The sequence below is a fragment of the Sceloporus undulatus genome, chromosome 4 (assembly GCF_019175285.1).
Source record: "Sceloporus undulatus isolate JIND9_A2432 ecotype Alabama chromosome 4, SceUnd_v1.1, whole genome shotgun sequence".
In the NCBI taxonomy this organism is placed as follows: domain Eukaryota; kingdom Metazoa; phylum Chordata; class Lepidosauria; order Squamata; family Phrynosomatidae; genus Sceloporus; species Sceloporus undulatus.
The window spans coordinates 154,130,327-154,150,660 of record NC_056525.1 but is presented as its reverse complement, the minus strand read 5'-3'; the positions used below and the strand labels follow the sequence as shown (position 1 = coordinate 154,150,660).

The window sequence follows — 20,334 nt, the reverse complement described above, 5'->3', positions numbered from 1 at the left end:
ACCTTCACCTCTTAACCCTACATTTTCAAATTTACTCTCACTGAAATTCAAATTTTTAAAAAAATAAAAAATAAAGATATAGTCAAGTGATGTAAAGTCTTAATTAAAATGTGCAGAACATGTATCCTGGTTTATGTGTAATTTGACCTTTAAAAATGAAATGTAACCATGCATACAAAAAACAGCCAAGTCCCACCATGACTAGGAGCATCATCAGAGGGGTGTGGAGGAGTGAGGACTGCCCCAGGTGATACTCTAAGGTGACACCAGGGTTCCCCAGACATTTGCTTTTTAGCAGGAGCAGGCTGTGGTGTTCACCTGCATCCCTTTAAAATGCTAAAGAGATGGTGTGAGTGGTACCAGGTTCTGTGGGAAGAGAAAGGAGAAAGCCCCAGTGTTTATCTTTTTACTTAGTTTTTTTTTAAAAAAATTTATTTTAAATTTTTCTTTAAAAACAACACATCTTACCAACCTTTCACCTTAACCACATGATGCAATCTACGTGTAAATACATCTAGGCTGTGCATATGATGTAATTTAAAGGTATAATTTTAATTTTGCTAGTTGTTTATGTCAGAACGATCAGGTTTCAGTTGTTACTGTGGAGACTCAGAGTAACTCTTCTCATGGTCTTCCAAATAGCTTTCTGGGTTTGCTCTGTTTCCTTAAAAAGGCTCAAAGATAGGAACAGGGGATTATAACATCAGATCAAACCTGTTTTGTAAAGGGAGGGAGGACGGGAGAACTAAATATCTCTAAAAACTAGAAATCCCAGAATTCCATAGCATTGAGCCATGGCCATTAAAGCAGTATCAAGCTCATAGAATCATAGAGTTGGAAGAGACCGCAAGGGCCATCCAGTCCAACCCCCTGCCATGCAGGAAATCCAAATCAAAGGATCCCTGACAGATGGCCATCCAGCCTCCGTTTGAAGACTTCCAAGGAGGGAGACTCCACTACACTCCGAGGGAGCTGCATTAATTCTGCAGTGTAGATGTAACCCTAATCCGTCAGTCTCCATTACAGTAAGGGAACTAAACCTTTGCCAAGCTGAAGTAGTATCATGGCCCACAGACATCTCCAGCTGACATTATGCCAGTGATGTATTCAAGTCTTTTAGTCCAAATGTCAAGTCAAGTCTCAAGACCCTATCCTCAAGTCTAAAGTCAAGTCTCAAGTGCTTGGAAGATAGTTTCAAGTCGAGTCTCAAATCATTGCATGATGCTTTCTGGTTGAGTCTCATTGAGTCTCAAATCTGGGTGCCAACTTTAACCAAAAAAAGGAGGTGTGTGTGCAGGGGTGGTGGGATTTCAATAACTATAAAATCAAGATGTGCACAAATATAGGTATAAAGAAAATTAAATTATATATCATAGGCAGCTCTATTCTCTAATACATTGGCAGACTGTTGTTCTCCTTGGAGAAATGCCTTCCATGATCTGGGTGCATTAGGCAATGGACTGAAAATCCTGATTGATTTCGGAGGGGGGGATCCAGGGAAGGAGCTTCCAAAGTGTCCCCATGGCAAAGAAAAGGGTAAGGAGGAGTCAGCAAGATTGCAAGCAGGCTACAGAGATGCTAACTTGAGCATCATCATTGGTTGGGTTGTGTTTATGTCTGTGTGTTTCCAGTGGAGGTGGGGGAGGGAAAGGAGGTCGATCAGTGGCAGTAAGGGGAGTGGGAGCAGGTTTCATTTGGGTTGAGGAAGAAGCAGGAGGGATATGTGAGCAAATGGGAAAACTAAACTAGAGGCTGGGCTTCAAAGAGGGAGGACTGAGCTCTGCTTGGCAGTCTGTGAGAAAGCTGGAAGAGAATCTTCCCTGCGGCTAAGAAAAAGCTCTAGTGGATATTGCCAGGCTTATTTGCTGTGTTCCCCTCAAAGAAACACTTTCTGTGCTCTGGGGGCAAGCTTTGTTTGCTGCTTAGAAATGCTTTAGAAGACTCCTCCTCCAATACCAGCAAGTCGATACCTAAAAATTTGCAAGTCTCATGTTGAGTCAGTGCTTCATTTGTGGCAGAGTCGAGTCCAAGTCAAGTCATTGGAACAACTGAAGTCCTATTGAAGTCTGTGTCAAACAACTCAAGTCTACCTCACTGCATTATACTTCTTTATATGTACCTAAGGAATTTATTTAGTGCCTATAATCCTCTCCCTAGAATTTGGGTGGAGCAGAATAAATCCATTTCCTCCAGTGCCAAAACTTTTCAAAGTAGAAGCAAGCTATCAGTGCAGATATACAAAGAGACAATCCCTTCAAGAAAGCTTGGAGGTTCACAAAAGCTTAAATAAATGGATTTGATATGACAGTAAAAAAAAAAAAGCACATGCAAGTCCAAAACGATGCCAAGGTGTTTGAAATAGTAGAGCTCAAAGGAAGGGGGGGGGAGGTTTAAGTCTAAAATGGTAGGCTTGCCAGTGATGAAAACAAAAATGGCAAACCACAATAATTTTATGATAAGACAAACCAAGATGATGCTTGAATGCCTCATTTTTAAAGTAATAGCATTTAATAATTAGAGATGGACATAGCAGTCATTTTCACCCATATTTCTGATAGGATTGTTCTGCCTTTTAAAAGACCATATAAGTTCTGGGTTTTAAAAAAAATTAAAGATACATTTAAAACATTTTTCATCTATGTGCAATTTTTAAAACACATTTTGTGTTAAAATGCACATTTTCTATTTTTTATTTATTTTTAAGTGCACTGCAACATTTGGAAAGTGGGATTGCTGATGAATAACTAAATTCTGTTCCTTACATTAATCCAAGAGGTGCAGGTATCATCAGTTCACATCAAAATTTACAAATTCTTCAAGCACTGAGAACAACAAATTATTTAAAGTATAAAGGATGCAGGAATGCAACAACTAGACTAGCTTCAACTTCCCAAAGAGCTTTTACCATAGCTGCACCAAGATTTTGGAATAGTCTCCCAGAAGAGATCCGTCTTACTACCTCCTTGGAGACCTTTAAGAGGGCAGTTAAGATGGATCTCTTCCGGAGAACATCCCCACCCGATCTTGTATAGTGCACTCACGCTATAGGCGAGCACCCCAAATGCGGCTTCTAGCTTATGCGAAAGCCGCGCAATGGGAGAATGAATGGTGCACATGCCTATGGCATGCTCACTCTCCCATGTTGTGAGCACAAGCCCCATTCAATCGAATGGGACTTGAGCTTACACACTATTCGGCTTATGCAGGGGGTTCCGAAAATTGAAATAGTCAAGAAATTTCCATACCTTGTGTTAAACACTGAGCAGTACAGAGACTGCAATCAAGAAACTGAAGAAGGCAACAATTGGGAAGGGCAACTGTGGAAGAACTGGACAAGAACCTGAAGTATAAAGATATAACTCTGAACACTAAAATGAGGATCATCGAAGCCATCATATTCCCCATCACTACATCCAGATGTGAAAGCTGGACAGTGAAGAATGCAGACCTAAATAAAATAAACTGTTCTGAGAATTGATGTTGGAGGAGAGGGGTGAGATACCATGGATGACGAAGAAGATAAACAAATGGGTTCTAGAACAGATCGAGCCCAAACTCCTCCTGGAAGCCAGGATGAGTAAACTGAGACTATTGTACTTTGGCCATATCATGAGAAGGCATAAATCATTACAAAAGACCATAATGCTAGGAAAGGTAGAAAGCAGTAGAAAGAGAGAGAGATTACATGTCAGGTGGTTGAACTCAGTCAGAGAGGCCAAGGGCCTGAGCCTGCAGGACATGAGCAGAGAAGTGGAGGACACGGGGTCTTGGAAAAGTCTCATCCATGGTGTCACCATGAGTCAATGTCAATTCGAGTGCAGTTAACAACAACAAGAAATAGACACAATATTTTAGGAGGAAATGTTAATGACTTTCATGGTTACAAAACCTAGAGTCAGATCTGTGACTCTATAGTCCCCTTTCCAGCATTTTCCTGCCTGGTGAAATTCCCCATTTTCATCTTGTGTTGTTATACAATAAATTACTAACAGCCTTAACTGTGGTTCCAGCTTGCAGTATGAAAGCTGTTACCAAAACTCCTATTCTCATTGTTAGTTCTCGCCTCCACAGTGAGACTGAGAAAAGGAAGACTGTGCTTTTTGTTGAGATTCCAACATTTTTTCCAAAAATGACTGTACAGAGCTATTCTCTTTTCCCTCTGTGAAGCAACATACGGACACTTGCATGCAGAGAGAGAGAGAGAGAGAGAGAAGGAGGACTGGACAATTGATGAAAAAAGAACACAAACAATCCACCCATTGCTTCTTATCTTCAAAAGTCTCTGCAAAAACTATTCTAATTTAGCCATACTATCAGTGCAATTTGCGCAATTTGCACTAAAATCATTCCTGCAAATGCAAAAATTATCTCAAGACTGATAGAAAGTATTTCACTCATCTTACAGGCTAGGATAAAAATTCTGCAGTTTCTTGATTTTGTGAAAAACAAAGAGACAAGAGAGGATTTACTTCATATATATATATATATATATATATATATATATATATATTATTGAAACTAAAGTTCATACAATGAATTTTATACATTATATAATTCCATATATATTTTTTCTACATTCTGTTACAACTTATCTGAATATCTTTTATATCCCACCTAAGTGCTCCCTGTCCCCAGAATCATTTTCACCCTCATTTTCTATCCAAAATCTCTGAGAAAAAAGAAGATGGAAGAGAGGATTTATAACTCTACACAACAAATCTTGTTTCTCTCTTGGCCAGGAATAATTAACCAAAGCAAAGTGTCAAACCATATCTAGAAACAGAAAAGCTAGTTGGCCCCTGTAACAATCTTCCTTCTATATGATGAGGTAACAAAGTTTTAAATCTCTAGCCTTCGAATATGTAGTTGGTAGCGTGTTTAAAAACTCATCACTTAGGCCAAGCAGATTGATTGTAAATCAATAAAATAAGTTTATTTTAGAAACAGAACAGAATAAAAGATTGTCAGTACTAAGCTGTTGTGAACGTGTCTCTTAATAAATTAGTTGCAGAGGTTTACAGAAACTCTTATATCAGCTGTGACCCTTTTCCTAATCTGTAGTCCTTCCCTTGGTCTAAAAGATCAAATTTATTCGTTTAACACACTGTCCCCTCAGAGACTTCAAGACTATAGCCCTTCTCGGGACTAGTCTTTTCCCCTAACTAACACTATCCCGCAGGATATTTTACTCCAGGCACTCTCTTTTCTAGGGCCCTGGCAGTATAATGGTAGGGAGCCTGTTTTCCATTCAGACTCTACCCCTAACCATCTTTCTCTAACCCCTGAAAATCCTTCTTCTCTGGATTCCAGGTCCTAACTCCTCAACATTCCAACCCCAACTGAACCTTCTACTGCCTGAGTCCCAACTGACTCCCCAACTGACCGTTCGGAATTTTCAAACGTTCCAGCCCACAGGCGATTGGCTGGCCCTCAGCTGCCTTCTGATTGGACAGCTGGGAGTGCTCTCCGTTACAGCCCCAGCAGCACAATAAGGGTGCTGCTGACATGTCCCACAATAACCGAGCTAGTGTTAAAGTTAAATGACTTTAAAAGTGTCAGAGGGAAATAGCTCCAGGGAGTGGAGGAAGCATATGATCCCACAGGTTTCTCCTTAACCACAGTTGGTAGATAGATAACAGATACTCCATTATTTGCTAACTCAAAGCATATGCAAGATGATTAAATGACCACAGTACTTCCCGTGGATTTTAAGCGAATTTGTGGATTTCTGGAAATAATGAGCAAGTAACAAAACAGTACAGCCTCCAAAGCACTGAGAGATAATGCCCCAAGGTACATTTATCAGATTGCAGTTAGATACCTCTATTTCTGTTTTATGCCTCTCTCCTCTAGGCTGCCGGCTTCAAGCATTTCTCATCAGGCTGAAGTTGGTGAGACAAACATAATGGATACAGAAGATAGCTGCAAGCTACTGTCATGTAGTATGATTATCCCCGATTAAATGTTCAGCCCCCTAATAGTTTTGTGCAGAGTAAGCATTTAACCTTGCATATACACATGCTAAGCACAGACATTCAAAGTCCAAATCACAGGCAGCCCAAGATAATAAAAAAAAAAAAAAGGAGGGACAGAAGGGAGCAAAGCACGAGTAAGGTTAAGTAGGGAGAAGAGAGTTCTCTTTTATACAGAGTTACCAACTTCCAAGAAAGCAATTAATGTAGCTGGTGTTTCACATTCCAATATGATGAGCAAAGAGTTGGGTGGGGGGAGTTACCCATGGACATCTACTATCTTAATTAACCAAAGTTTCACAGAGACCTGGCTGGGAGAGGATAGCGCAGTCATCTGGGTGCAGGCCCTCCCAGCTGGGTACTCTGTCAGTGAGCAGGTGAGGAGAAGTGGGCGGGGGGGTGGAGTGGCTCTGGTACACAAGAACCACCTGACCTTGACCAGGATACCTGTCCGGAACACAGTCCACTTCGAGTGTATGTATCTCAGTCTGAATACCAGGGATAGTCTGGAGATTTTGCTAGTCTACTGACCACCCCGTTGTCTAGCAGACTCCCTGACTGAGCTGACACAGCTGGTCTCTGAGCTACTGTTGGAGTCCCCCAGACTTCTGGTTTTGGGGGACTTCAACATTCCGCTCGAGACCAGCTTAACAGGCGTGGCTCAGGAGATCATGGGAGACCATGACAAACATGGGCCTATCCCAACTGGTCATTGGGCTCACACAGTGTGCAGGTCATACATTCGATGCAATCTTTAGTACGGAACAGGAATATCCGTGGGCGGAGGTGTTAGGTACCTCCGCATTGTCATGGATGGATCATTTCCTGGTCAAGACAGCACTGAGAGCCAATATCTGCCCCACCGAGGGTGGTGGACCCATCCGAATGGTCCACCCTCGAAGGCTAATGGAACCGATAGGATTCCAGAGAGCCTTAGAGGGTTTAATGGTTGGGAATGCCGGTGACCCTGTTGATGCTCTGGTTGATACCTGGAACACCGATCTTACCAGGGCTATCGACACGATTGCTCCCAAGCGTCCTTGCCAATTGGCTTCAAATCGTAGGCCATGGTATACATCAGAACTTAGGAGAATGAAGCGGTTCGGACAACGACTAGAGCGTAGGTGGCGGAAGACTCAACTCCTATCTGACAGAACTCGCCATAGGAACTTTCTTTGTTCCTATTGGGAGGCAATTCGTGCAGCGAAGAGAGCTTTCTCCTCTGCACATATTGCGTCTACAGAGTCCCGTCCAGCAGAGCTGTTTAAGGTGGTGAGGGAAATGACACAGGTACCTCCTGCACCAAATCCCTTGCTTAACCCGACGATGGCCTGCTGTGATGCGTTTAACAACTTCTTCGCAGATAAAATCTCTCAGATAAGAGCCAACTTAGACGCCACTGTTGTAACAGAATCTATAGGCGAGGTGCCCAGTGACTCCGTCGATGAAGTTATTCTGGATCAACTCCAATCGGTGAGTACCAAGGACGTGGACAAGCTGCTTCGTAAGGTGAGGAAAACAACCTACCCTCTCAACCCTTGCCCATCATGGCTGGCCATCCAGGGGGGGATGAACTGAGGAGATTCCTCACGGATATCATCAATGCATCCTTCAGGGAAGGGCATGTTCCATCTTGTCTGAAGGAAGCGGCTGTTAAGCCGCTTCTGAAAAAAAACCTTCCCTGGACCCCCTGGATATGAACAACTACAGGCCTCTTTCTTTGCTGTCATTTTTGGGCAAGGTAATCGAGAGGGCGGTTGCTCTTCAGCTCCAAGCTGCCTTGGATGAAACCGATTATCTAGACCCATTTCAAACTGGCTTCAGGACAGGCTTTGGGGTCGAGACTGCCATGGTTGCCTTGACTGACGATCTGCGTCTCAGCATCGACAGGGGTAGTGTGGCTCAGTTGGTGCTCTGAGACCTCTCAGCGGCTTTCGATACGATACGATAGATCATGGCATCCTCCTGTGGGATTAGGTATTGGAGGCACTGCATTGCAGTGGTTCCAGTCCTTTCTCTCGGGTAGGTCCCAGAAGGTGCTGCTCAGGGACAGTAGCTCCAGAAAGAGGGAGCTCCTTTGTGGGGTCCCTCAGGGAGTTATTTTGTCCCCTATGTTGTTTAACATCTATATGAAGCAGCTGGGTGAGATCATACGGAGTTATGGTGCTGGTTGCTATCAGTATGTTGGTGACACCCAAATCTATTTCTCCATGTTTTGTTTGTCGGCCTCGAATTCTAATGGCATCTCTTCTCTCAATGAATGTCTTTGGGCAGTAATGGGCTGGATGAGGAAAAACAGATTGAAGCTGAATCTGAACAAGACGGAGGTGCTCATGGTAGGGGCCCCGAAACCAAGAATTGGGTTGCAACCGCCAGTCTGGGAAGGGATCACACTCTCCTTCAGTGACTGTGTTCGCAGTCTGGGGGTACTCCTTGACTCGTCGCTCCTGATGACAAATCAGGTGAATGCAACGGTCAGGAGCGCCTGTTATCAGCTTTGGCTGATACGCCAGCTGCGCCCTTTTCTGGAAGTAAGGGATCTCGAGACTGTTCTGCACGCGCTGGTAACCTCACGCCTTGACTTCTGTAATGCGCTCTACATGGGGCTACCCTTGTGCCTGGTTCAGAAACTACAGCTGGTTCAAAACATGGCAGCCAGGCTTGTGTCAGGAACATCTAGAAGGCACCACATCACTCCGGTTCTGAGGTCCCTCCACTGGCTGCCTATTGGTTTCCGGGCCCAGTATAAGGTGTTGGTTATTACCTTTAAAGCCCTAAATGGCTTGGGTCCAAGCTATCTCAGAGACTGCCTCTTCCCATACAATTCTTCCCAACGCCCTTTGGTCCTCTGGGAGGAAATCAAGGCTTGTGGCAACCTCCTGGAGGGCTTTTTCTGCTGTCATCCCCAGGCTCTGGAATGACCTGCCGGACAAGATACATCAATTAACATCTTTGGACAGCTTCAAAAAGGCTGTCAAGACGGATCTCTTCAGGCAGGCCTTCCAAGACTAAAATATCCCGGCCTCAGGATCTCCCCCCTCCTCAGTAATGTCTCCAAAGCCCCCTTTTCTTTTCTTTAGAACTGAAGTTGCAGTGGTTTATCGGTTGGTATTATTTTGTTTAATTTATTGTTGTTCTAACTAGTTATTGTGGTTTTAAATAAGATATGCAGTTTAATAACTTTTTAAGGGGGGAGGGAAATATATTGTTTTTATGCTGTATGTTATTTTAATCTTGTAAACCGCCCGGATTGGTTCACCACAGGGCGGTATATAAATAAAATTTATTATTATTATTATTATTATTATTATTATTAATCTTGAACACTGTGGTTTACAATAAACCAGTGTAGTTGTACTTATTTTAGATTTCACATCAATGGCACTACTTTTCTATAGTGGTGGGATTGCATGTTCCTATGAAGCAAGAGGCTATGCTTGTGGCAGGATTGCTACTAGTAGGAACCCCCATGTCAGGCAGGCTTTTGCTGAGTAGCCAAACTAAATGTGCCAAACAGCTACTGGGCAGCAGCTGTAGCAGGGAGTAACACTACTTGGGGATCTTTCAGAGACAATGGCATGCCACAATCACTAACATTTGATGGTACTACATAGAAGGAGACACAGTAACCCCCTTTTGAATGTCTAATACCACAAAAAAACCACAGTGAGACAATCCAAAATGCTCAAGAAATAGTGTCAAAAGAGGAGACTCCCATGTTGAATGGCACTCAATGAGCTACTGAGGTACAGCAATGCTATGCAGTGTGAATAGTGTTCTGGCTAATGATGCAACTGAACTCAAGGTGAAAGGACACTGAGCTACTGTTGACATGCTCAGAGGTGAAAGAAAAGTCCAAAGCTACATGACACATATAGGAACATGGAATGTGAGAAGCATAAATTAGGGGAAGCTGGACACAATAAGACAATAAATGGTATGTATAAACATTGCAGTACTTTAGATGAAAGAGCTAAAGTGAACAGAAGTAGGACATTTTCAGGCAGATAACTACAGTGCTTTACTCAGAAAATGAAAATCTAAGAAGATATGGGGTGCCATTAATAGTGAATAGAGATGTAGCAAAAGCAGTCAAAGGATATAATGTAATGTCAGAATGAATAATAACAATTAGATTTCAAGGAAACCCCATCAGTACAACCATAATCCAAGTTTATGCTCCAACTACAAAGATAAAAGAAGAAGAATCTGAAAGGTTATATGCTGAAGCCCTGACAGATGGATGACAGATGAAACACTTCATGCAGTTAAGGACAGATGAGAAGCAAAAGTAAAAGGTAAGAGAAATAGTCAGAAACCTTAATGCAACAATTCAATTACTTTTGTTCAGGTATAAAAAGAACTATTATAATAAATTAAAAGAAACAGAACATGGCAAAAGAAGATGAGCTCTTCCACAACATCTGAGAAATCAAAGGGAAATTTAAACTAAGAGTGGAGAAGGGAGCTCATTGTATGACTACATAAGAATAAAAAGACAATTGAAACAATGCACTGAAGAACTATATAAAAGAGATGAAAGAATGACAGATTAATTCAAGGAAGAATCATTTGAAAATGAACCACAGTTTTAGAAAGTGAAGTGGAAGCTGCACTCAGAGCACTTGAGAGACGTAAATCACCAGGAACAGATGCATATCAGTAAAGCTCCTTAAATCTATAGAGACAGAATCTACTCTAGTTCTAATTAAAACCTGTCAGTAAAAATAGAAAACAAAAGAATGGCCCACAGATTGGAAACTTTCAATATACATTCCAGTCCTCAAAAAGGATCACCAGGCATTACAGTAACCACAGGACCATTGCATTAATTTTCTATGTTAGAAAAGTAATGCTCAACATTCTACAACATAGACTTTTACTATATATGAAGTGAGAATTGCCAGATGTCCAAGTTGGCTGCAGGAAAGGAAAAGGCATTGGTGATCATATTGCAAACATATGTTGGATAATGGAGCACACCAAAGAAATTCCAAAGAACATCAGCCTGTGAATTATAAATTATAGCAAAACCTGTGTTTTTGTGTAAATCATGAAAAATTATGTATCATTATTAAAGGAATTAATGTGCCACAATATTTAACTATCCTTATGTGTAACTTGCATGCAGGACAAGATGGAGAAAATTGATTGTTTCCAAGTGGCAAAGGGGGTTAGGTAAGGCTGCATTTTATTAATCTATATTTTGAAACTGCATGCTGAATGTACCATTCATAAAGCAGGATGAGATTTTCAAGAAGGAGGTGTGAAAATTGGAGGAAGGAACATCAGAAATTTATGTAGATGATACTGTACTACCAGCAGAAAATAGCAAACTATTTGGAATGATTAATGAACAAAATGCAAAGACAAATGCAAAGACAGATTTACAGTTGAACATTAAGAGTACAAAGATAATGACCATGGGTAACTTTAAAGTAGATAACGGAGACATTGAAACAGTTTAAGATTTTGCATATCTTGGCTCTGTCATTAATCAGAATCAAGACTGCAGTTAAGAATCAGACTAAGACTTGGAAGGGTCATTATGAATGAACTCTACAAGAAACCCCTATAAAATTCACGGGGTTGTCCTAAGTTAACAGGTGACTTGAAGGCACAGACACACATACACATACATATCGTTTTATGCAATTAGAGCTGGATCTAGACAATTATTTCCCTGTTACTATGGGATTGAACCTTCCATTCCACCCCAGCCACCATTTCCTCTCAACAATATCACAATTCAACACATGTTGTGCACATGTCTGTATCCATGTGAAAAAAAACTAAGAAAGAGGAAATGAGTGCATACATTAATGATGTTTCCACAAGTGGTAGGTAAGCAAAAGAAACCAGTATATATCCATATTCAGACACCTGGAACAGAAGGGCAGTGAATTTGGTCCTGGACATAGAACTGATAATCTCAATAGCCTTAACACTGGTTCAGGTTTTGGGTGGTTGTTGGTGTTATGAAAGAGATCCAGAGATCCTTGATATTACAACAGAGATTCAGTGGCGTTCCCTAACCTGTATTAAGAACAGCTACTTTGAAAGTAAATTAAACTGTTTATTTTTGTATGTAACAATTCTGGTGCATAAAACCTCCCACCAGCTAACTTATCAGTAACAACTAGAAACTTTTTCCCATATAAAGGAAACCCATTTATTCCACCAGAACACATAAAGTATTTCATAGGGAGAAACTATTTGAATTCTGATTACAAGCTGCATATTCAGAAACCTTATCATCCTCATCTTCACAACTACTTTCAGATAATTAATACTGCTCTTCTGTTGAATTATTCACACAATGCAACACTCAGATCCTATCAGAATTGTAAGGTGCAAGCTTTCAATTTCCAATTGTGTCAAATCTTCTGTATCACTGATTGTTCTTATACACCATTCATCTCTGGGATCTTTGGCTATAATAATTAAGGCCCCATACAGACCAACCCAAAAGGATAACCTGTGGGTGAAGTTAGGGTGCAGTATCCTGATGATGGACTCCCTGACTCCCCCCCAGGATGTCATGATGCCGCACACCGCTCTAGATGGTGTGCAGTATCATTGTGCGCCTCCGGTGTTGCGTCCAGATGGCGCAGCCCTGAAGGGGTGGCATACAGCTGCACCGCCGTGGCTATGGAGCCCTTTGGAGGGTGCAAAAGGGAGCCACTCCAAAGGCCAAATCAGAGCCGTGCCGTGAGGTGGTCTGTAGAGCCCCTAAATTACTATTACTAGTTCCAAGGTGTACAATTCTTTACTTATTTCATTTTTGCATGTGATAATATAAAATTTCAAATGTTTGTTCTATGCTAAACAAGATTGCAAGAGTTTTTGTGCATTGGATGATGATGATGATGATGATGATGATGATGATGATGATGTTTATTTTGGTGTAAAAATTGTGTGGACTGGTTTTTACACCAAAAAAAATCTTTCCTTACACACACTCACACACTCACAAACCTCCAAAGTTATATACTCTAATGAACTGGGGAGGCTTTAAGAAAAACATCCTTTCTTTGGCATTGCTGCTTGTGACTGGTATTGTTTTGCATTAGGAATGTTGCTCCTGAGCTCCTTCCATGCAGCCAGCAGATGGAGAAAATCTCCACATAATAGCAAGCTAAGACAGGCAGAGTCAGCATCTATAATAAGGAAACTAGTAGGATTTTCAGTACTTTCCTCTTTTTCAAAATCTAGGGAGAATATCCAAAATTAATGCCATAGTTTCCTTGGTAACATCTCTGTGAAGGAAAGAATCTCAGCAAACATTGTGCAGAGGGAATAGCATATGCATCCTTTGGAAAATGAGCTAATTGCAAACATTCCCTCAGCAGAAATCCCATTTCCATTTCCACTAAAACACCCCAAATTCTAGGTATCTTTTAATGTCTTGTCTCCTGCAGATGCTCTTCTGTCATTTCAGGGATGTGAATACCCCTTGCTTTTTAGCAAGGAAATACAGGACCTATGGTTAAAGAAGGAACCCAAAGCTGCACTTCAAGGCAGGAAAAGCTTAAACATATGAAGAGCTAGCACCCAGGTCCAAGCCTGAAAAATGGAACTGAAGCTCCGGTGGAGACTGGGGAGATTATCACACAAAGCTAAAATGTATAATTTTAACATAATAAGTGTTTTTGGCCAGTACCTTGTTAACTGCAGGCTTGCCACCTGTGGATTTCAGCATACATGCATGACAAGCTGTCTCCAATGGCAGTGTATGCACCAGCTGTATTAGCAGCTGTGTGCATGTCACATCACCATTAGGCACAATGGGACTTGAGGTTCCACATTTTCCGGTATGCACAGAGGGGTCTGGAATGGATCTCCAGTGGATACCAAAGTTCAACTGTACTTATTACACAATGAAGCTTACCGCACTGGGCTTGTGGGCCATTCTCAGAACAGCCCGGCAGGAAACAGAACAAGTGGGGGACAGATTTTACCGCACACTCCAGTCCCTCACTCGTTCCGTTCCCTCACTCTTCTGTTCTCATTCCGTTCCAGAGGGAATGCTTTTTGAGTACTGTTCTGAACAGTTCTCAAAAATTGCCCCCTCTGGAACAGATTAAGAACGGAAGAGAGGGGGAATGGATGAGGGACTGGAGTGTGTGGTAAAATCCGTCCCCCACTCGTTCCTGCTCCTTCCGTTCCATTCTGAGAACAGACCCAGGAGGACCTGTGCGGTAAGCTCCAGTGTCATATTTGTCCTGATGCTGCCTTGCATTTCATTCAATGCTGTTGTCTCCTTTCACTGGTAGGCAAAACCTGTCAATAGGCTCCCAATCTTACCGCTATTCCATTTCTACCTTTGTGTGGTAGGTCCCTTGCACTGCAGTTCCACTTCTCAGGCAGTCACATGGTATGCATGGGTGTGATTCTGTTCCTCTCCTCCTGTCCCCCTCCTCCTTCCTATGATCATGGCTGCCAACACCTTTCGAAAGCTGGCTTTAGGAAGTGGCTGACTGCTACAACCACTTGTTCACCCGCTTCTTTTTGATATGCAGGATTGTTGTGTGAATGTGCACACAGCAGATGGCTTTGGGAAGGTGGCAGCTGGGATCACTTGCCTCCCCTACTTCTTTTCAATGCACAGAGCTGTTGTGTGGATGTGTACACATCAGCCACACACATAAGGATGGAGGGTGAGAAGAAGCCCTGACTACCAAAACCTTCCCAAAGCTGGATGCTGTGACTATATTCAGACACAGACAGCTTTGGGAAGTTGTTGGCAGCTGCAATTATTCATTCCCACCCTTCCTCCCAAAAAGCAGCATTTGGCAGTGTGAAAAAGAGATCATGCAACCATGGATTGCCAAAATGCTATCACAGGGGAAAGTGTGATAAGAAATGATGCCAAACTGGTATGCTTCCATTCTTAAACTAGCAGGATTATGTTAGGACAGCACACTGCTGTGATAATTTCCTGAGAGTGCAAGGAACCTGAGGGATCCAGATCTGGGGAGTGGTACCCCTTAGCTGAGAGTGCAAGATACACACTTTCCTGACAAGTGAAGATGTCAGGAAGTACAAACACAAGAAGCCATTTTAACCCAGAAGACCCAGACACTTGTTAGACATGAGCTGCAAAGGCAGTGGCAATTATTGTTACTCAGACCTACAGTTATTTGACATTAATGTTTGCAGCAGTCTACCTGCTAGCTATTTCTTGGGTCACAAAGATGGAGCCATGAGAAACTGCCTCTAGCAAGTCCCATGAGCACACACATGGCCTTTCAATCCCCTTGAGTCTTTCTGGGTTTGTCCCATCCTCAGTCTCTCTCATTACTTTAAAAATACACACTTCTTCCTTTCTTCTTTTACCTTGCCGACTGATTTCACTAGAGGGCTAGTTGTCATGATTGCCACACGCTTTGGGAAAGATGCATTATTGGCAGAAATTCATCAATTTGCTTTCAGAAGTGGTTGGCTCAGAGCTGTCTACAGTTATATTTCTGTATCTTTGTTTCTCCCCACTGAGTGACATGGGCCACATCTGCCTGAAGGAAATCAGTCTTTTTCTGTGTATTTGTCGGTCTACCTTCATGGCTTTCTGTACTGTTATACAACCCTAGCCTTATGTAAAGTTTCAGGGACTTAGAAGCCAGGTGTACCCTATGTAGCTTTTGTTTAGTGTTAGGCATCAATGGCTTATTTTAAAAAAAGGAAGGAAGGAAATAAAACTCCTTTTTTTCTTACAAAACATGGATGAAGTTGTGAGAAAATTAGCCAGAGACTAAGGTGATCCTCTGCCTCAGGCAGTTTTCTGTTCCCATAGCAACTGGAAAGTACCATCATGCGCGGGGCTTATTCCCACATGCACATATTAGGTGGATTTTTACACATGTAGTCTAAGCTTTGCCTAATTAAAAAAATGAATTTCTAAATAAATTGGTTTTGTTCATTCCTTTTTTTTAAATTTATTTTTTAAAATAAAATTATTATTACTTGCTTGTGTTTGAAATTAAGCATTTACATAATGAGAGGAACCAAGAGAGGAGCTAGAAGCACATGCTTCAGCGGCAAAGATATTGTCTGCTGTGTCTGTTTTCGGTGACTGGGACTAGAGACAGATGGTCATTTTCCCCTCCCCCAAATACAAAGGGGGATTCGACAGTAAAATCATGGCAGTCTGTATTCACAGCCACAGGAGAAGAAGAAGCTGTCTTATATTAATCCACCTAGCCCAGTGTTGTCAACACTGACTGGCAGGGTCTGCAGGATTTCACCTCTATTTTAGTCCTATTAGGAAATGCCAGGGAACCTTGGCATTTCTACATGCAAAGCACATGCTCTAAAACTGAACTGTTCTCCAATCCCATAAGAGGTCAATATAGACCATCATATACAAAATGTGCTTGGGAAGAGAAGAAATGTTTACATGCCATTCTAGCATTCAGAAAAGCACATAGTATCATCCTCCAATGATATCTCCCTATGAGCATGAAGGTTGTGAGGGGCAGCTGGAAGAGGAATAGCTATTTCTGCTTTGTGTTGATCTATGACCATAATAACTGAATTGTTTCTGCTCACCCTAAAGGCTGGCTGTATGAGGAGGGAACTACGGTAAATCATTGCTGTGCAATGTTTGGAGGAGATGATCATGCACAGCAGGGCTAAGAAAATGCACACATGTCAAAAAGGATGAAAAGGTAAAGCAAAAAAAAAAAAAGTGACCAATTATCAGTGATTATAGTTTTTAACTATAATGTGATAACCTTGCGTGATTTTAACCCAGAAAAGCTGACAACATACACAAATGTCTTATTCAAATCCTTCAAAGTCCAATTTCTCTCGCTGCTCCTTTAAGGGAAGCACTAAAGAGCTGCCGCCACCACCATCTTCCCACCCAGGCATTGAAAAGGGTCAGAAGCAGTGAAATCGTAGAGAGAGTAGAAGGGGTTGGTGCTTCTTTTAGTTGCTCCTGGGCAGAACTAAAGGGCAAAACAAACTGCCCTGATAGAGCGACTTTGTGCTGCCCCTGGGAGTGCTGGTTTGGGTCCACAGCAACCACATGCTGTGGCCCCAATCCAGTGTTTTGTCAGCCCAAAAAGAGCCGGCAAAATGCCGCTCCTAGTAAAAGCATAAAAAAGCTGCCTTGCCACCATGGTGGTGGCTTTTAGGAGCTTCTTTAGTGCAGCACGTCTAAATGCTGCACCAAAGACATGCCCTTTCGCCTCTCTCCATGTAGTCAGGCAGGCGCTGTGATGTCAGCATCAGGGCGGCATCTGGGCATGCGATGTGTGATGCCATGCCCCCACTCTAACCTGAGGCTGGTGTTAAATGCTGGGCTGTTTAGTCCCTAAGTCCCACCTTTCATCACTCTACTCAGAGAAAAGGATGGTTCATTCAAAAGTGTATTACATTGACCTGTGGATAAATCAACTCAGGTTTTTTTAGTTACTTTTTCACTTAATTTCTAGGTTTATACATGAGTATAAACAGTAGGCCTTGTATAATGTTCTGGACTTCTACTTATTGTTATTGTTTAATAGTTCGTGTTTTGAGCATGTTTTAATTTTATGATGGCTTAATTTCTCTTTAGCTTTTGTATGCTTCAAATTTTTACCTGTTGTCAGCCAACTTGAGTCCCAAACCTATCATCATCTTCACCACCACCACCATTTTGTTGATATGCTGATTTTCCATGTATAGGAAACAGGCATCTAAATCTACAACTATTTTATCCTCATACATGGAGATCAATAATTACAGTAGTTTTCTCCTCAATGTAGGAAGAAATGAAAATTCTTCTGCAGTGTTGTCCCAATGTTCATACATCCTGAAATACTGTGAAGGAATTATTCCAAGAAGAAAAATGCATAGCTTGTTTTTAGAGACACATCTTTTCTGAACAGAAGAAAGATATTTTTGTCAAGAAACAGTGTTTTCTGTGCAAAAAACAGGTGGAGCTTGCACAGGAACCCATATGTCATTCTAGGCGGAATTGTTCTGTAACACATCAGCATGTCCAGGAGTAAATCCTGCAAAATCCTCTATGGCAGTGTTCTGCAACCCCATTTTAAAGCTGGGAATAAATAATAACGAATATGCTTTCCACCTCTAGAAGGAAAATCCATGATAGCCATGCTGTGTTAAATGCTCAATGCCGTACTCTTTTGCAAAACTAAACACAAATATGTTATCAGATTCTGTCAATAGAGAGCAAGAATTCGATAAATTTAGGTTAAGAATCCCTTGGAAAGCCAAGGGCTTGTGTCCATGATTTTAATACTTCTCATTCTATTTGACTAGAATGTGATCCCTCGAGATGCAATTTGGAGGAATTTGGGTTTTTGTGGGGCAGGGACTCCTCAAGCTCCAGAGAAAGGAATCATGGCCCCATACAGACAGGCCAAAATAACCCTGCTTCGGATCAATTTGGAGGTATGCTGTTTCAATGATGCATGCATACTAAGAGTCCAGAAGCTGCGCCAAAGCTGCACTCTAGTGCATAGGACTGGATCATGGCTTTGGTGCAGCTTCCAGACTCTTAGTATGCATGAATCCTTGAAACAGCATACCTCCAAAGTGACCCGAAGCAGCTTTATTTTGGCCTGTCTGTATGGGGCCATGGTTTTTATAAGAATGTCTGGGAGTAATGTAGTGCCATGAGTGTTGGAATATAACTCTGGAGACCAGGGTTCGATTCCCACCTTGGCCATGAAACCTACTGGGCAAGTCACATGCTGTCAACCTCAGGAGAAGGCGATGGTAAACCTTCTCTGAACAAATCTTGCCAAGAAAGCCCAAGAAAGTTTTAGCGTTGCCATAAGTCAGAAATGGCTTGAAGGCACACAGCGACAAAAAGAACAATCCAGGAGTATTTTCAAGGAGGTGTATTACTGAATGTGGAAACTTGAGTCCTCTTCGCATAGATTCTCATGGCTGCATATTTTCAGTAGAGGGGGAGCTGAATAGATGTGAATTTGTGCAAAAAAAAAAAAAATGACAATTAAGCATAGGTGCAAATGTGTGAAAATCCATAGCAATTCACATAATACACTTGCATGTAGACTAGCCCGAAGTCATGCAGTTACATAGCCATTCAATTACACAAGGGGGAAAAAAGGCAGAGTGATATATTTATTGAAGATGGTTCAAAGACAGTTATTCAAAGGTCCAGCTTGTTCAAACTTGCTCAGGACCCTAACAGTTGTCCAAATGCACAAACCCCAGTACCAACCATAGATAGTAAAGGTAGGATAATGTCATAATGAACAGAAAACGACATACTAGATTTTATCTTTAGGCACAACTGGTCATTTTAGTTCTTTTGGCTCTGCAGTACAGTGCCACAATTCTCAGCTGCATGAGACTTTTCATGTGGAATCCTGTACTTCAGCAAATATCTTTATCTCTTACCATTTGAGCTTGAAGGAAGATAGATGTGAAGGGAAGCTACTGTTCCTGTGTTTTATATCAGCTGTGGTTTAGTACGTTTGGCTCTTCTCAGTGATTTTCTCTGTAACAACACATGTTGTCTCTCCTGGGGAGGCAGGTCCTGCTGATAAACAGTGCTTGATTCAATGGAGTAACTTGACAATGATATATGATACAGGGGAGCACTTTTTTAACATTTAAAATGTGTAATATTATTGCCACTATGGTATAGTAGTATGAAATGACACACCATGGGAGATTAAAGGATAACATCCAACATTCGAGCTGGAAAAAGTTATATAAAATTCACTAGTGACTTTATAAAACACTCAGATACTTTCCAGTAAGACAGAACTGGGTTAAGCACAGAGGGGGGCCTTATATAAGAAAGCCAAAAGAGGGCAGGGGAGAAGAGAAATGCATTCTGCACTTAGACTTTTTAAAAGGACGAATAATAAAAAATAAAAACATTTTAACTGCAATAGAATTGTAAACCCTTCTTTTTAATGAGGGAAAATATGCAAAATATAGTTAGTATCATAATATAGTGACACAGGGCCAAGGAGGTTGGATTTACATCCTGCTCAAGGTGTATGGAGTACATTTCACTCAGGTAGGCTCACTACCTCTTAGACTAGACATGGGTTGTTGTCCTTTAACTCTCCAGCTGAAGCAGTAGAAAAAGCAGCTTTGCTCCCTCATATCACATCATTCAGAAGTACTGCTATTCTCCATTTTACCATTCCAGCTGTAGGGGTCAGATATCTCAATGTGGGGTGCTGTATATAGCAGATTGAGCCTGGGATAGGCATGAGAAGCCATTGAGGATTTCCTGCAGTTTCACAGTCTTAGGATGCATCTGCACTATAGAAATTATGCAGTTTGAAACCACTTTAACTGCCATGGCTCAGTGCTAAGTAATTCTGGGAATTGCAGTTTGTTATGGCACCGGAGCTCTCTGACA

At 41.7% G+C, this 20,334-nt stretch overlaps 1 long non-coding RNA gene across 4 annotated transcripts in view; it reads right to left on the bottom strand.

Annotated features, from left to right (window-relative positions):
- Positions 1 to 19,661, bottom strand: part of LOC121927744 — a 216,173-nt gene extending 196,512 nt beyond the window's left edge. For all 4 annotated transcript variants that reach the window (XR_006103319.1, XR_006103321.1, XR_006103320.1 and 1 more), the window contains exon 1: positions 19,353 to 19,661. This is a non-coding gene — a long non-coding RNA (uncharacterized LOC121927744). The remainder of the gene's footprint in view (positions 1 to 19,352) is intronic.
- Positions 19,662 to 20,334: the final 673 nt, after the last annotated feature.